At 38.0% G+C, this 17,120-nt stretch overlaps 1 long non-coding RNA gene across 1 annotated transcript; it reads right to left on the bottom strand.

Moving 5' to 3' along the window:
• Positions 1-13,333: 13,333 nt before the first annotated feature.
• Positions 13,334-14,991, bottom strand: LOC136425707 (uncharacterized). Its single transcript, XR_010754111.1, has 2 exons — positions 14,355-14,991; positions 13,334-13,653 (listed from the first exon to the last, which is right to left on the bottom strand). It is a non-coding gene; the product is annotated as an uncharacterized lncRNA (long non-coding RNA).
• Between the last annotated feature and the right edge of the window lie 2,129 nt (positions 14,992-17,120).

Here is a 17,120-nt window from a genome sequence, read left to right as displayed (position 1 = left end):
TAATATTTTCTATTTGCATACGCAATCATGAGTTGTATATTAGTTGAAGCATGAAATTGTTTTTTTTTGCGAAAAAAAAAAAGAACTATACCGATACAATTGTCCCACATTGTCTTCTTGGTCCATTGAGTGTGGTAACTTGCCCAAGTACGGCCTGACATATGCAAATAGAGATGTTAGCTGCTGTAGTAAGGGCGTTCAACATCTCTTGTATCAATCAGATACTCAAGATTGGTCAGATATGAAGTCAACTAGGGCACCTGGATTCATATCTAATTGCAATTTGGCTTTTTCTCTTTTTTGTGTTTTTTTGTCGTTTTTGTCAAATAATGTGATTTATTGCTGTGGACCGTTCAAAGGTCTCCTTATTTACAGCTCTTGACATCTTGAGCCACTTTTCGGACACCGCGCAGTGGGGAAGTCAGAAACGCTTTGATAGTAAAGATGTAGTCGTTATACATATTCTATTCCTGACGCTGAAAATCGATGTACATGATTTTTCTATAGAAAATTTTATTCTTGCACTCATGGTCTTCTACTGATACAATTCATAAACTTCGGTTGCTCTGGTTTAAACTGAAGCTTCATTCAAGGACTCCTGTATGTACATATTTTCTTAAATTGACTACTTCTAAATATTGTACAAAAACACGTATGGGAGATGTTCTTTACTTACATATAATGCCTGTAGTTATGTAAAATCGACGTTCTCCAGATGAGCAACTTAAAGGACTTCTCGTGACAGGATCATCGTCTAAAAAAGCGCCAAATGTATTTCATTATGACTATTGCTGAGCATTATGATGAAGATTTCAAAATAACATACAAAATTGAGACAGATCTGTCACCAAAAAAAGAGCATCCTCAAAGGATAAATGACAATATCTATATCATTGGTTTATTCATTCATTTCATTTCAGACACAATACAATTAATACAATAGAGTCATGCACTGCCATTCACCTCGCAGCCTTATGTCGGCTGAATTATGTGACAACATGGCGATTACAAACAGTGACAATAAAACCATATACTTTAACATCGATAAAATTCTTATAAAATTCTTGGTAGACCAACTATATGGGGTTATTTATGAGGTGGATAAGGTACGGTAATGTGCTTTTGTTATATCTTTCGGTGCGCGCTGGCAATCGGTCAAGTTTTGTTTGTTGTCTCGTTGTCCTCCCACTGATCTCCCCCCTGGTTTGTGGTAGCCAGTGTCGGTACATGGTGGAAGTATGGATGTTATTTGCAAACTTTCTACATAGGGCAACTCTGCGTTCTTCAAGTGTCTGTAGCTGTAAAACCTCCCGAGCTGACTTGTAGCTGGTGAACTCCTTGCCAAGGATGATTCTGGTGGCTCTTCTTTGTATGCTCTCGATCTTCTTTCTTTGCGTTGTGGTTAACCCTGGATGCCATAATGGGGCGGCATATTCGAGCACAGGGCGCACGAAACAAGTATACACAATAAGAAGATCTTCGGTGGGCAAGTTGAATTGACGCAGACGACAAAGCAAGTATAGCCTTTGATTCCCCTTCTTGGTTGTTTCCGTGACATGAGTGTTCCACCTCAAATCGGCCTGGAATGTTACCCCAAGACACTTGGCCACACTGACGACTGCTAACTGGTGGCCGTCAATGTTAAGAGTAGGTGGCGGGGGAGGATTGCGGGAGAAACAGACCTGCATAGCTTTGCACTTGCCTGGGTTAAGTTTCATCTTCTTGTCGATGGTCCAGCGTGACAGACTATCGAGATCTTCCTGAATTCTGGATGGTTCAGATGCAAGCCTGGATTCCATTAAGTTCAGATCGTCAACAAAGGCCCACGACGGGGAACGTACAATGTCCGGTAGGTTATTGACGTGAACGATAAACACAATAGGTCCGAGCTTGGTGCCCTGCGCCAAACCACAGGTAAGATGTTTTGTATGGGACAACGCCCCTCTGTACCTAGTCCTCTGACTCCTGCCTTCGTGGAAGTTAGAAATCCACGGGATGATTTCTGGTCGGACACCCTGCTCCAGTAAGTGTTTTATCGCGACTGTGTGGTCGACTAAGTCGAACGCCTTACTAAAATCGGTTAAAATACAATATGTCTTCTGATAGCCATGTTCTTTTCTGATGAAATTATGCATTTAGGTCATAGATTTCTTATCTAACTGACTAGGTTTTGTGTCTGCCAACCGATCTGCCTACACCTCATCAGAATTCGACAAATACAATTGTTTTTGCAAAAGTAATCCACCCAGGTCGTTATACGGTTGACACCTACGAATTCAAATACAGTATAAATGCTGAGTATTCTAAATAAGAATATGTATTACGATATACAACACAGAATGGTGTGGTTTTTTTTTTCATTCGGCATGTCCATTGTTCTAGATATAAGATCATACTTCAGCAAAAAAAAAAAAAAAAAAAAAACTAATACCTGCCAGACCAATCAGACTTTCCCAATCTCCCGAACAGAAGTGTTTCTGTCGGTTGCGGATGTTGTCGGCCTCTTCGGGCGTACCGCCATGGAGAAAATGAGCAGACAGTGTGTCGCCATCCTGGTTCTGTTGGGTCTGAAGTTTTCTTTGCCCTGCCCTGATCAGTGCTTCGTGCAGAACGAATTGAAACTGGTGAAGATAAAGATCTGCGAGTGTCCTAGACAGCGAGACGTTGGCATTCAGGCTTGGTGCGCTTCAAGTAACATTTTGGTAAGACCTCAACACTCACGATTTGCTATCCATATACAGAGAACAACATGTTTACCTTATTTAACTTATAGGATGCCAAAAGTAGTCAAGAGCCTCTTTACCTAACACGCAGCAAAAGAACTGAAAATGTTTAAACTCATTGAATGTGTAAAATGTTTAACAAGCTCACTTAAGTCTTAGTTTGCATTTGTTTTGTTTGCATATACTTTGCTTTTTTGTTTGACAAACAAAGTCTTGCCACACGACAGGTTGAAAAAAAATTGTTACATTTTTATTATTTGACGTACTGAAAATAAACAGTAAACTGCCCAACTGGGAGACGGTCTGGAAATATTACTGTAGGAAGACCAGTGTCCACCACCAACACCCCTTCCCAGCTCCAGCGCTAGGCTGGGTCCTAAATTACATCTACGGTCTTCTTAAGAATACGAACCATCACACATTACAGTTTGTAAACATCGCTGCCAATTTTTGTATCCCAACAGGCTACCGCTAACAGTGTTTGCAGTGCAGAAAACGATGGGTTTACGTGTCTGAATGACGTTCCTACCGGGTTTGACCAGTCCGTGACTGGAATTATACTGAACCGTCTGTTCAACCTCACCACCCTCACCAAACAATACATTCCGCCGTTACCCAGCCTGAACACATTCGTCATAACCGGCAGCACCATCCAGGCAATAGGTAAGTGTGGGAAATAAGCTACATGCATCTTTGTGTTTAAAGTTATGAGGATGCAAAATAAGTGATACGAGTTGGTCTTTCCATGTCTTTGTTTATTCCACTAACAACTAAAAAAAAATTAATGCTAATAGAACCTTGCGACAACCTGAAGAAGTAATAATAATAAGTTTATTGCAAATTCCTGCCCGAAGGCTAATTGCAAGCAACATACATAAAATAACAGGGTACAAAAGAATAAAAGAGGATATACTAGACTATACAAACGTAATTGTCTATAACTCGTGACTATTGAAGGGTTTGACTTCTCTTTTGTAAGCAATGGAAGACGTAATGTCCCACTTTTTCTATGATATGTGGGTTTTTGGTAGTTGAAATGAGAATGGTCTTTTCTTTGTCTGTAAGTTTAGAGAAATTCGGATAGATTTTAATGGTCCGGGTAGACAACTCATTTCGTGCAATATCATGAAATGAACAGTTTAAAATAAAAGTGTATTTCGTCTTCCACGGCATTTGTAGTGCAATACTTAAAATTTCTTTTGTATATAGGTAATTTTCTATACCGACCTCTTTCTATTTCAAGAGGATGGGCACTGACTCTAATTTTACTACTGGCTGAGCGTAGGTCAAAATCTGCAAGATCAAGATATCCATCTATGTTGTACATGGTTTTACATTTTGCAAAAAATCTTAACTTACCGCTGTCGGTTACCAAGGTATGAAAAAATGATTGTATATATATATCTGTAAGTCTCCTCCTCAGCACTTTTTCGACATGTTCAGGTTTACAATGTGTATTATCGGAGTGCAACAAATAGGAATATCCATTGTAATCTAATATATCTTTAACACGTTGTAACAATGTTCGTTTGCGGGTATTCGTCGGAAGACTTTGCTGTAGGTGGAGTGCGTCCGCTTGGAGGGGGTGTGTAGTTCTATCAATCTGGACCAGCCGTAGCCAGAATTTAACTATATCTATACATATTTCTATATCTAATGGAAATCTACCTAGTTCTGCTCGACATGCCACATTACTACTATATCTAAAAACACCAAGAACATTTTTTGAAGAATTGGTTGTGTACGTTTTCAATAGTTTTTTTTTTTTTTTTTCAAAGCTTTATTCAAAATACTCAAAATACAATACATACAAAAAATACAGATTTAACAGTTCACAGTTCACAAATTGGACAGTACATGCTTGCATGTTCTATTGTTTCTGTTGTTTACCAGATTGAAAAGTAAATTGACTTCTGATTTAAAAATGCTGAATATGTCTATTGGTATGTACTTGTCACTGTTTCTGTTATTACACCAGTTTCTAAATATGACTTTCTTTGCAATGCATATAAGTAAATTGATTGTTACATATATTTCAGATGTGTTATAGGGGTGGTTTGTTTTATATCCCAGTACAATTTCTATCAGGCTTACTTCTATAGTACACTTAAAACATTTATATATCACATTACAAAAGTTTTTCCAGAATGTTGTGAGACATTTACACGTTAAAAAAAGATGCTTGTAATCCTCAACACAGTTACATATATTACATTTGCTCGACATATTTTTCCAAACATACAAAAGTTTTCCACAAGGTAGTATTTCGTGTAGTATTTTATAATTAGTTTGTAACATATGTGTTCCCAATGTGGGATTTATCTGGTTCTGCCATATGTTTTTCCAGTTGAACTTACACTCAAAAAACATTTCCCATTTCTTTTCCACATATGGTGACATAAATTTTTGTTGAACAACATTTTGATATAAATCAGAGGTTTTAATAGTGTCTACAGTTTTCACCTTTTTCGCAGAAAGCACATACAAAGTGGGCAATGCTTCACTTTTCTTACTGGATACATTACAAGTCCCACATTTCCACTGTCTAGGTATAGCTTGTTTTAAAGTCAGGAGCTCACAAGCCCAGTTTCGCTTTACTTTCAACTTCTGAAAACAGGTCTTATCTGCTAGAAGTTTACCATTATGCAGTATGTCTTTTATATATATAAAACCAGATTTAATCCAATGGGGGTAAAACAAGGGTTTACCTTGTGATAATACATGTCTATTCCCCCAGATAACCTGGTTTTGAATGTTCTCTGTTGTATGTGGCTTTGTACAAACAGCATTTGCATTTTGCCAAGCAGCAATGATCTGTTTGTAAAAGATAGGTAACTCACTCAAGTGCTTTTCTTCAATCCAATTCATTTCAAAAACTAAATTCACACTTCCCATTACTGCTGAGAGAAAGTGAGAAGGTATATGTCTCCAAGAGCCACTACCATTACATATTCGTTTGGCCCATGAGGCAAGTAGGGCATCCTTTACACTGTATATATCCAGCATTCGAAGCCCACCTTGGTCATAATTTCCAACCAATGTTTTTCTTTTTATTTTATCCCCTTTTCCACTCCACACAAAGTTGAAAAAAAGCAGTGTTTAATTCTTTCAATATAGACAAGGGTGCTGGCATTACATTCATGATATATGTTACTTTAGCCGCTGCTAATGATTTTACAATGGTAATTTTTCCAAAAAGTGTAAGATTTCTTTGTCGCCAGGTGTTAAGTATTGTCTTTATCTGTTTCACTTTGTCTTCCCAGTTTAATTTTATTAAACTCTTACTACAATGACCAAAGTACACACCCAGTGATTTTATTGGTGTTAACGGCCATGTAATTCCCCCTATGTCCTTCTTTTTTGTCTTCCATGTGCCTATCCACAATCCTTTTGTCTTGGCTTTATTTAGAATGGGTCCAGCAACACTTGAGAATGACCTAAGACATCTAAGTGCTTCATGTAGTGATTCCTCTGTTGATAAGAATACTGTAGTGTCGTCAGCTACTTGGCAGAGTTTTATCTCTTCTTCATTCACTTTTATACCCTTAATGTTACTATTGGTTTGCATACTATAAAATAAGATTTCTGCCACAAATAAAAAAAGCAAGGCACTTAAGGGGCATCCTTGTCTTATACCTCTCTGAATTTGAAAGCTAGCTGTTTTCCACCCGTTGTTAATAACTGAAGCTAGGCAGTCAGTGTAGATAATTTTGACCCATTGTATAAAGTTGGGGCCAAAATTGAACTTCTCTAAGACCTTAAACATAAAGTTATGTTCCACACAATCGAAAGCTTTTTCGAAATCTAAAAATAACACCATTCCTTGTAGATTTTTAGTGTCACAGAAATCAATTATATCTTGTATTAATCTAACGTTTTGTCCTATAAATCTCCCTTTAATGTAGGCACATTGATCCTTGTTAATTAGGTTTTCTAGATGGGGTTTAATCCTATTAGCCAAGATAAAGGCTAGGATTTTATAATCAGTATTTAAAAGGCTTATCGGTCTCCAATTGGTAAGTGTTTCTGGGTCTCCATTTTTAAATATTAGTCTTAGCATGGCTTTTCTGAAAGACTGTGGCAACTTGCCTTCATTGAGTGCCCAGCAGATAACAGAGTGCACTAAACTTCCTATTGAAGGCCAAAAGAGATTATAAAATTCAGGTGGTAATCCATCACATCCAGGGGTTTTACCTAGTTTCATACCTAATACAGCTTCTTCACAATCCTGCAATGTAATTGGTTTGTCACACCTTTCTTTTTCTTCATCAGATAGTGTTTTCTGAATATTGACTGAAGTGAGATAGTTCTCAATTTTATCATCAGGTACATTTTTGGAGGAGTATAGCGTTTGATAAAAACTTCTACATTCCTTTAGTATTTCTACCTGGTCGTGTATTTTCCCATTTTCTAATGAGGTTATACAGTTTTGACTTTGTTTTTTGTTTTCTAAATTTAGGAAGTACTTTGTAGGCTTTTCTCCTTCTGTAATGTATTTTGTCTTTGCTCTTATCTGCTGTCCTTTTGCCTTTTCCTGAATAATACTTTCTAACTGTGTTTTAACATTCTCATATTCAGTCAGGGTTTGGGGATTTAAGTCAGTATTTAACTTTTGTTCTAATCTTTTTAGTCTATTTTCTAGTTCCTTTTCTAGTTTGTTTCTCTCTTTATTTTTATGCTTGGACCAGCTTATAGATAGTTCTTTTATCTTCATTTTACATATTTCCCATATCATGTCAGGTGTATAATGTTTCAGTTCTTCTTTTGTATCATCAATGACCTTTTCTATTTCTTGCTTATATCCTGGATCCGTTAAAAGGTTAACATTTAGTTTCCAGAATCCATTTCCTCTTGGTGCTTCTCTGCTGTGCAAATTAATAAACACAGCACTATGGTCGCTACATATGCTAGCATAATGGTCAGCCTCAAAAACATCTGCAACCAGAGTGCTTGAGACAAACCAGTAGTCAAGTCTACATGCTATAAGAGGTGTTTTTTGTCTCCATGTGAAACTTTTATCCATCGGGTGTAGATTTCAATAGTTGACGTATCAAGTAGTTGTTCTGTCCCCCAGATTTGGCATCCGTACAGAAGGATTGGTTTTATACATGTATCAAATATCTTAATGCCAAGTTTCCAATAGTGAGAAGAAGTCAAACCCTTCTAGATGACTAGTGAAATCTCTATCCTCTAGTTTACTACCAAGGCCATGGACATTCCAAAAGCCGATGGAAGTGCCAAAGTTTCAGGCTTTCGGGAAACAAAGAAAAATGGGAGAAAACAAAAACAATCCTGATCTTTTAACGTAGAAATTTTGGAAAAAAAGGAAAGAATGAGGCAAAATTAAGATCATATGTGTCAAAATTCAGGGACAAAATAAAAATGAGAAGAATATCTCTGTACTAATTTTCAATCTAATGATTTTTCAGCGTAACAGCAATCAAAAATATGCATCTTATTTCTAGATCTATTGGAACAAGTGGAACAAAAAATCCACAGTGAAAGCAAAAAAAAATCTTCAGAGGTTCCGCCCTGACGGTAACAAAACATGAATTCCTTTTTTTATAGAAGTTGGTGCGTTCTCTCTCGTGCCGTCCATAACGTCGGTAATCATCCGCTGTAGCCGCCTCCTGCATATCGGCGACTCAACCTTCTTTAGTCATCCAAGATTGAAGACAATTTCTCTGGATCATAACCTCATCGAAACCGTGTCTCCGAAAGCGTTCGTCGGCCTCAACAGCTGCTATAAGATACTTCTTAATGACAATCAACTAAAGGTGGTTCCTTTTGATACTCTCTCCCTGATCCGCCGCAGCACAACAGCGGCGCGATTACAGGTCAATCTCGAGAGTAACCAGATCGGCACGGTGTTAGAAGAGGATTGGAAAACGATCTCTGACACAGGAGTCATACTCCGTCTCAAAGGCAACCCCTTGGTCTGTGACGGTGGAATGCGATGGCTGGTCTGCAACGCCATGACCTGGCAACTGACACGGCGGGGCAACAGCGACATCGTCCGGCCTGGCGCTCTTCAGTGCACGTCGCCGTCTAAACTGGCCGGCTCCGACTTCAAATCGCTCTACGCAAACTCATTCTGCACATCCACAGAGCTAACAACCACATCCCCAATGGCAACGAACTATGCATCCCCTATAGCAATGACATCCGCATTTCTAATGGCAGAACCCACTACGCTCCCAGTCGGGACGACAAATTCTGCCCTGACACAGCGAGCGAGGATAACAACACTTGGTGCCACGGTCAGTACCCGTTGCCTTGTATTGGAGAAGAACATTGATGACGGACAGCAAGCTGGTACGGGCCATCTGTACATACCTGTCGGACTTACTGTCACTGGATTAGTTCTGTTGGGTGGGACAGCAGTTGCAGTGATGATATACAAGCGGCGTGTTTCAAGGAGAAGACAGAATCCAGTCGCCGGACAGCACGGCATCATCATCAGTTCTCAACTCATCAGTAATCGGATGTACCAACACCCTGGATCTGTCACAGGGGACAGTAGGGACAAGGAAGAGACAGACAAAACTGAGGAGGATTCAGCAAGACAGAATCCGGTCCACAAACGACACGGAGTCACCATCAACTCATCTGAACTGATCTCGAATCGGCTATACAAATCCTCCGGATCTGCTATCAACAAAGCTAGTAAGGACACAGAAACGGCAGAAGAGACTGAGCTGACACCTTACCGTACTGTACCTTTTGATGCCATCAACAATACCTTGCGTATCGAGCCGTACAGCAGTGTCAATTTGAACGACATCCGCAACGCTGATGACGACGCGGGCACGACAGAAGAAACTGAGGAGAACTCGGAGCTGGAACCTTACCGCACTTTACTGTTCCATGCCATCAACAACACCGTGCATATCGAGCCGTACAGCAGTGTCAATTTGAAGGAAATCCACGACGAACAGACGAATTTGGCCCCAGGTGGAATCTCTCCATCACGTGGAAACCGAGAGGATCAAGACGAAGATGATATGGAACCGTACTGCACCATACCTCTAGACCAAATTGGCGATCCCTAATATGCTCCTTCGCGTCGCTCACTCAGTGGTTTATTCAGTGGTTTTTGGAACGGACCATGCCTTATGACACCGGATATACCTCAGGGTGGTAAATTTGCACTATATTGACATATAGCCAGACTGTGTGGCCTAATAACAAGCCTTTATTTCTATTGGCTATATAGTAATGACGTCATGAGCATGAGTTTTGAAGAAGAAAACTGCATTCATGATCCAACAATAATGCACACTTGTAGATAATTTTTCAGAATTTCTTAGTGATATTAGTGTCAGTTTGAATTTGCTTGATGTATATGATAACGTTAATCCTCCTTTTTTCTTCCGTATTTACTGTGATATAACCTTGTGACCAATGAATATCTCATAAACAACCTCGTTCACTTCACTCACTCGATGACTTATGGCCGATGGTTATGTTACGATCGGGCGGACCATAACCCTTGATTACTATTACTTAGTATTGAGAAATGGAAAGTAAATGGCTATAGTTACACTGCAAAGTTGAAATCTTTAAGATTAATTCACTGTTAGTTGCTCTTGAGAAATTACCCTAGAAGATCAGGGAACCGATAAAGTTTGGTTTATGTTTAATGAATGAATGAATGAATGAATGAATGAATGGTACTGCTGGTAACGCTGTCCACCGGAAATCGGACTTTATGAAATGCCGCATATCTCCTTTTGAATTAGGTATTGTATCCTAAGGAATTCTACATGGCTAGTAAGTAACCCCGAGATTATAAGTAGTATCAACGTGTTTAATTTCATGGCGTTTTTTCGCCGAAAATATGGGCTTTTGAAACTGCATTTTGCACCTATCTATTCTTGTTCTTTTACACTACCTAAAGCGTTCGGAAATCACTGTTCGGCTCTCGGCAATCTTCAGTAGACTTCGGCATCCATTCGTGTGATTCTTTCGAATAGACGGCGGATCGGGCGTTGTGGTTGTTACAGTTAGTGTACGATTCTCGGGAATCATTCAGTGGATCAAGTACACAGATAGTGCGGATCGGGCGTTGTGGTTGTTACAGTTAGTGTACGATTGTCGGGAATCTTTCAGTGGATCGATTACACAGTGCATGTTAAAGTAAGTTCTCGGGAATCTTTCAGTAGGCCGAGTACACAGTCACTTAGTCTACGATTCACAGAAACCTTTCCGTTTGTTTGTTTCTAAGCGGATCATCGGAGTTTATATATATATATACGGCACAGTAATGCCTATTTCAACAAAAACTCGATGGCCTACCGCCTATGATTACACTGTTAAAAAAATGTTTTCCGAGATACTGTATACGTGTTAACGATCTGTCAGATTTGGTAGATGGTCGTCATTTTCAAATCACGTCTGCAGTCTGGCCGTCCCCAGTGAACAGTCTAACAGCATCATCGTCTGAAGAAAAAGAACCAAAGACATTCTTATAATGGCTCTCCTTGGGCATAATGACGTTAAATGGCAAAATAACGCTCAAAACTGAAAATAGGACCCCTATGCAAATGAAAATACGAGTATACTGAAATTATATATGAAAATACAATATGTTCATTAGCCATATTGTATCTGATGAAATTATGTATGTAGGTCACGCAAGATCACGAAGGAGTGAAATATTGACTGACAACACGTTTTATAACCAATACAAACACGAGTGAGAAATACATAAGTGTATGCCGTTGAATAGTCATGGTTTTCTCATGAAATTATGTATTTAGGACGATGTGGAACATGAAAGAGGGACAAGGCATTTCTCAAAATGCACACTTCTTTTCTTCCGATTAGATTTCTTGTTAATAAATAATATGCCCTCACCAAATAAGCATGAGAAATTTCCTAAAACAAGCATGCATTCTAAGAAATAATCCACCCAGATCGTTGATGTGGACATAAAGAGATAGTTGCGGGGCGACTAGGGTTACCGTGCTTGTAGGTGCGAAAGGTGACTAGTACGGAGCGATGAGGAATTACTGAAGGTATGGCGTCAAGAAGAGCTTTGAGAATGGAGGGAGTGATTGGTCTCCTTCCGTACGGGGTTTGAGACTTGCGAGAATCACGTACGTTTTTTTTTAATGAGAAATGATTGAGTTGGGTCGGAAAAATTTTGTAAATGCTGTGCAGCAAGGGTTTAATCTGTAAAAAAAAAGTTTCCGCTAATTGTCGAAACAGAGCAGGGCAGTATTATTTTGATCCAATTTTAGCTAGGTTGTAGCGAGCTTTTCTTTTAGTAGTGGGAAAAAATAGTGTAATACAATACAATACAATACAATACAATACAATACAATTCAATACAATACAATGCAACATGCACACGACACAACTTCATCAAACGATTGAAATAGATTAGGCCTAATGTTACTTTTAAGGAACAACGGCACAGAAAGAAGACAAACTTATAACAATTAAACTCAAACGTTCCAAGACGAGTTCAATATTTTTGGCACATCGGGCGGTGCCCATTTATATCGCATTTTAGCAACACAGCGACTACAGCAGGCTAGGGGCTAGTCAACTGTTGGTAGAGTGTAATAAACCGCCATATTCTTTCTCAGAAGTGCTGATGAGTACTAAGCAGGGAATCGGTATGTGCAATGTTTGCAGTTTTCTGTATAACACCTGGGTCAAATAAAAATGATTGTGCTTACACTACAAAAAAAGACATTCTTGTTTTTTCTTGTTTTTCTTTGTTGAAGAAAAATTATCTTCCAGAAAGAAAATTATTCTGTGTGCAAGAATAAGAACGAATAAGGAAATGTCAGTGAGGACGTAACAAATATAAACTTTTTCTTAGAATATTTTTCTCTGACCAAGTTGTTTTTTCTCACACATATCGACTAGAAACCTCGAAATAATTTTTTCTTTTTGTTATGATTCTTCTATGGCACAGAATTTGTATCAAATATATAATAAATTCAGAGAAAAATATTATAAGAAAAAGTTTATATTTGTTACGTCCTCACTGACATTTCCTTATTTCTTCTGTCCTCAAGAATAAATTTCTTACACTTAGAATGAGTTTCTTGCACTAAGAGTGAGGTTCTTGAAATAGGAATACCTTTCTGTCCTCAAGAATGAATTTCTTACATCTAGAATGAGTTTCTTCCACTGAGAGCGAGGTTCTTAAAATAGGAATACCTTTCTGACCTCAAGAATGAATTTCTTACACCTAGAATGAGTTTCTTGCACTAAGAGTGAGGTTCTTGAAATAGGAATACCTTTTCATCCTCAAGAATGAATTTCTTACATCTAGAATGAGTTTCTTCCACTGAGAGCGAGGTTCTTGAAATAGGAATACCTTTCTGACCTCAAGAATGAATTTCTTACACCTAGAAACAGTTTCTTCCACTGAGAGTGAGGTTCTTGTAATAGGAATACCTTTCTGTCCTCAAGAATGAATTTCTTACACCTAGAATGAGTTTCTTGCACTAAGAGTGAGGTTCTTGTTGTAGGAATACCTTTCTGTCCTCAAGAATAAATTCCTTAAACCTAGAAACAGTTTCTTGAACTAAGATGGGGGTCTTGAATCAAGAATACCATTTAATAAATCAATGATAATATAATGTAAACATGTTCCAATCATATTTATTATTATTGATCTAATTGTTTAATACACAGTTTTGGATTTTTCTTTCTAAAGCCCATTCTTAACCAAGGATTGCAAAGATTAACCAGTTTGCAATACAATTGTTTCGATAAATGTTTCACATTTGATGCTGTGATAAAAGCACATTTTCTCTGTGCTCATACAAATAACTAATTGTCCTTCTAAAACTGTCAGTTCTGCAGTGTTGTATCTGTCCTTCTTATAATCAATGACTTGTAATTGTTGAAAGATTTTCCAAACTTGAAACGGGGGCATCTTCTTTGGTCTAACAGGTTTCCAAGTCTAGAAAAACACACAAAAACAGATGACGATGACTGTCATTTTCCTACATCGCCCCCCTCCCCCTTATACATGCATGGGGATGGGGGCTAATGTGCATTTGCTTGAAAATGTTATACTTATACTTTTTAGTACCTTGTAGGTATTACTGCACTTAACGTAAATGTTCTGCAATTACTGGTTGGCTGTATCATGCAACCACAAACACAACAACGTTTTTTAAGCCTAGAAAAATACACAAAGACTTAGTGACTGGCATTTTCCTATATCGCCCCCCTCCCCCATATACATGCATGGGGATGGGGGCTTGTGCATTTGCTTGAAAATGTTAAACTTATACTTTTTATCACCTTGAAGGTATTACTGCACTTAACGTACATGTTCTGCAATTACTGGTTGGCTGTATCATGAAACCACAAACACAACAAAGGTTTCTAAGCCTAGAAAAATACACAAAGACTTTAAGTGACTGTCATTTCTTATATCGCCCCCCTCCCCCGTATACATGCATGGGGGAGGGGGGGCTTGTGCATTTGCTTGAAAATGATATACTTTAACTTTTTTAGTACCTTTTAGGTATTACTGCACTAAACGTACATGTTCTGCAATTACTGGTTGGCTGTATCATGCAACCACAAACACAAAACTAAGAGTATCTACTTGGGAAATAAGTTATTTTCATATCAAGACAGGCTATAACATACCTGGAGCATATCTGTTGATGGCGTTGGCCTGAGGAAGCATTTTGGAACTTAAAACAAGTCATCTACGTTGTGTAGTGAGTCCCACATGATACCAAAAAGTGTCCTCACGAAACTAGCCACATCTTTCCCTATTATTGTAAGATCTAAAGCGCACATCAGGCAAATGCAGCCGGAGCCCAAACTCAACGATCCACATTCAAACTGTCTTTACAGCAAAGGATGATGGGAGTATTAAATTAGCATAATTTACTTTCTTCTTACAATAAAAAAAAATGATTATTTTCTTGAACTTTACAATTTTAAGAAAATAAAGGAAATCATGCAAATTCGAACTTTCATTTTACTTTCCATCTTTAGATAACACAGAAAAGCAGGAATCATCTTTCTTTAACTTTGTGGAAAAGGAATTCGAACAGAAAAACACTTGGGAATTACTTGTTTTACAGTTTCTTGATTTTCTCATTTTTCTTAACTGTATTTGGTCAAGAAAATAACTGTATTTGGTGAAGAAAATCCTTAGATCTTCTTAGATATTACTAAGAATTGCAAGAATCATATTTCTCAGACTTCCTAAATAAAGAAAACAAGAAATGTCAAGAATGTTTTCCTAGTGAAATGAAAGTCTAAAGAAAAATTCATGTATGGCAAGAATAAAAATCTTGAGAGTTAGATTCTGTAAAATACTCCATTTGACCAAACAAGAAGCAAATATTGTGTGAAGAATAAGGAAGAAAGATTGACTAGAATTTCTAGAATATTCTTGCTGATAAAAAATCATACTAGAAATCCTATCTTCACCTAAGAAAAACAAGAATAAAACTCTTAATGTAAGATTTAACATTCAAAGGTTTTGCGTAAGGTTTCTTGATTTTCTTGAAATTCTTTATTGAAGAAGATCTTTCTCTCAATAAGAAAAATCAAGAAAACAGGAAAAATAAGAAAAAGCATTTTTGGTAGTGTAGATGTATAAGAAACATAACAACAATGCAAGCGTATACTAACTAAAATGCCTTTAAGACATAATCGATCCCGCAAATTGCTGTATTGAATGATACTTGTATGAAAAGCTCTTGGCAATTTTAGGCTTGGTCTAATGCAACAAACTACTTTTACCATGGACCAAAGCAATCTATACGTAGGCTGTACAAATGTAGGTAGATATAAAATATACCTACACATACAGGGGGCGTTTCGAAACGTTTGTATTCAGTCACGTGGACTTGATTAGTCTCAAACTGCTTCGTCTGACGAAGCTATTTACACCACCTTATTTGGAATTATTCCTTCGTGACATGATGTAATACCAGGAGCAATGAATAATTATTGACAGTGCCACAACGCATATTTCAGGGCTTGAAGACTGGTTGTCACTTTACGGGCAAACTCTTGACATGAGAGCTAAAGAGAAGTCACAGGTAGACGGAAAGAATGAAGAATCGGATAGAAAGTACGAAGACGTGGATCCGCACGGTGAAAGTATCTGGAGCCCTGGGTTGAAACGCGCAACTCAGCATCTTGACTTGGGAGACCATGTTCTGGTGTATCCAGAGCAGAACGAAGAGTCGTGCCCGGATGCGTCCTACACACCAGCAGATACCAACGGAGATGGGGACATTGATGCGCCTGGCTTTTGTCACAAAGTTAGAGGTACGTCCAGATCAAATATAACTAAAGCTAGGTCTGTACTAACCGTGATTTAGGCAACGCCAATTTAACGTCGTGGTTCTTGGTCATGTAGAATTTTAGCAAAATGACATCATCCAAACAAAAAGCTGCATTTGTCTTGATTCTGTTCACTCCCTTGTCTACTAAGGTACAGATATCCAGACTTTGTTTTCATGTTGTTCCAGCCTAGCATTATTTTTCTTTAAGAACCAGTAAATCAAATAGGTGTGGCTTCTTTAAGAAATATATTGAAATTTAATTCTAAAGATACACAATATTACGGAATGCCGGCAATACAAAACGATACCAACGAAGATGAAGAACATGAGCCGCCTTGGTTTTGTTAAAGAGCAAGGGGCACAATCTGTCTAGCTTCAACACAAAGAATTGTTTTGTTGCATATTCAACCCCCATGGCGCGAAATGTAGTTTTGTAATCTTAATATACGGGTGTGAGCTATAGCTAGTGTTCCAAAACCCTGATGCCTTTGCTGACAATGATTTTCTCTTTTAAAATGCAAATGATGTCCTAATTTGCATAATTCATGTGTAATGATGTTTGCCTCAGAAATGATCGTAAGGGTCGTAAAAGATTGCCATCTTCGTCATTGTCTTAAATGGTACAGTATTTTTCATTAATCATGCCAATAAGGTCCTTATTAAAACTGTCCCCTCTTCGTTACCTACATATGCTACTTATCACTGAACAATGGAAATTCCCGATGAATCATGCACATAAGTCTTATTTGCAACTGAAAATGTTCATTTCATGGTCAAGTTACCAGCATATGAGTGTTTGTTGAATCTTTGTTTACTCAGAAGAAGCTCAAATCATTCTGCGGGTACATATTTGTTAAAATAATTCGTTATTGACAGTTATTGAGTTAAACTCCTCCAAAGACGGTTCAACAACAACATCTCTGCAGTTCTTATTAAAAAGCTGCCATGGACGCTATGCCAATGCCGCTTCTTTCTAGCTATACACCGACCATCTGTTACCATATGCTCTCTATCACCAGTAGATAATCCTGATACATGGCAACAATATTTGTGGATTTATTTAAGAGTTTCGTTAATCATGAATTTTAGGTCATGTCGTGGA

This window comes from Branchiostoma lanceolatum, chromosome 19 (assembly GCF_035083965.1).
Source record: "Branchiostoma lanceolatum isolate klBraLanc5 chromosome 19, klBraLanc5.hap2, whole genome shotgun sequence".
Classification (NCBI taxonomy): Eukaryota; Metazoa; Chordata; class Leptocardii; order Amphioxiformes; family Branchiostomatidae; genus Branchiostoma; species Branchiostoma lanceolatum.
The sequence above is the reverse complement of the archived record's forward strand: the minus strand, read 5'-3'. Positions and strand labels throughout refer to the sequence as shown.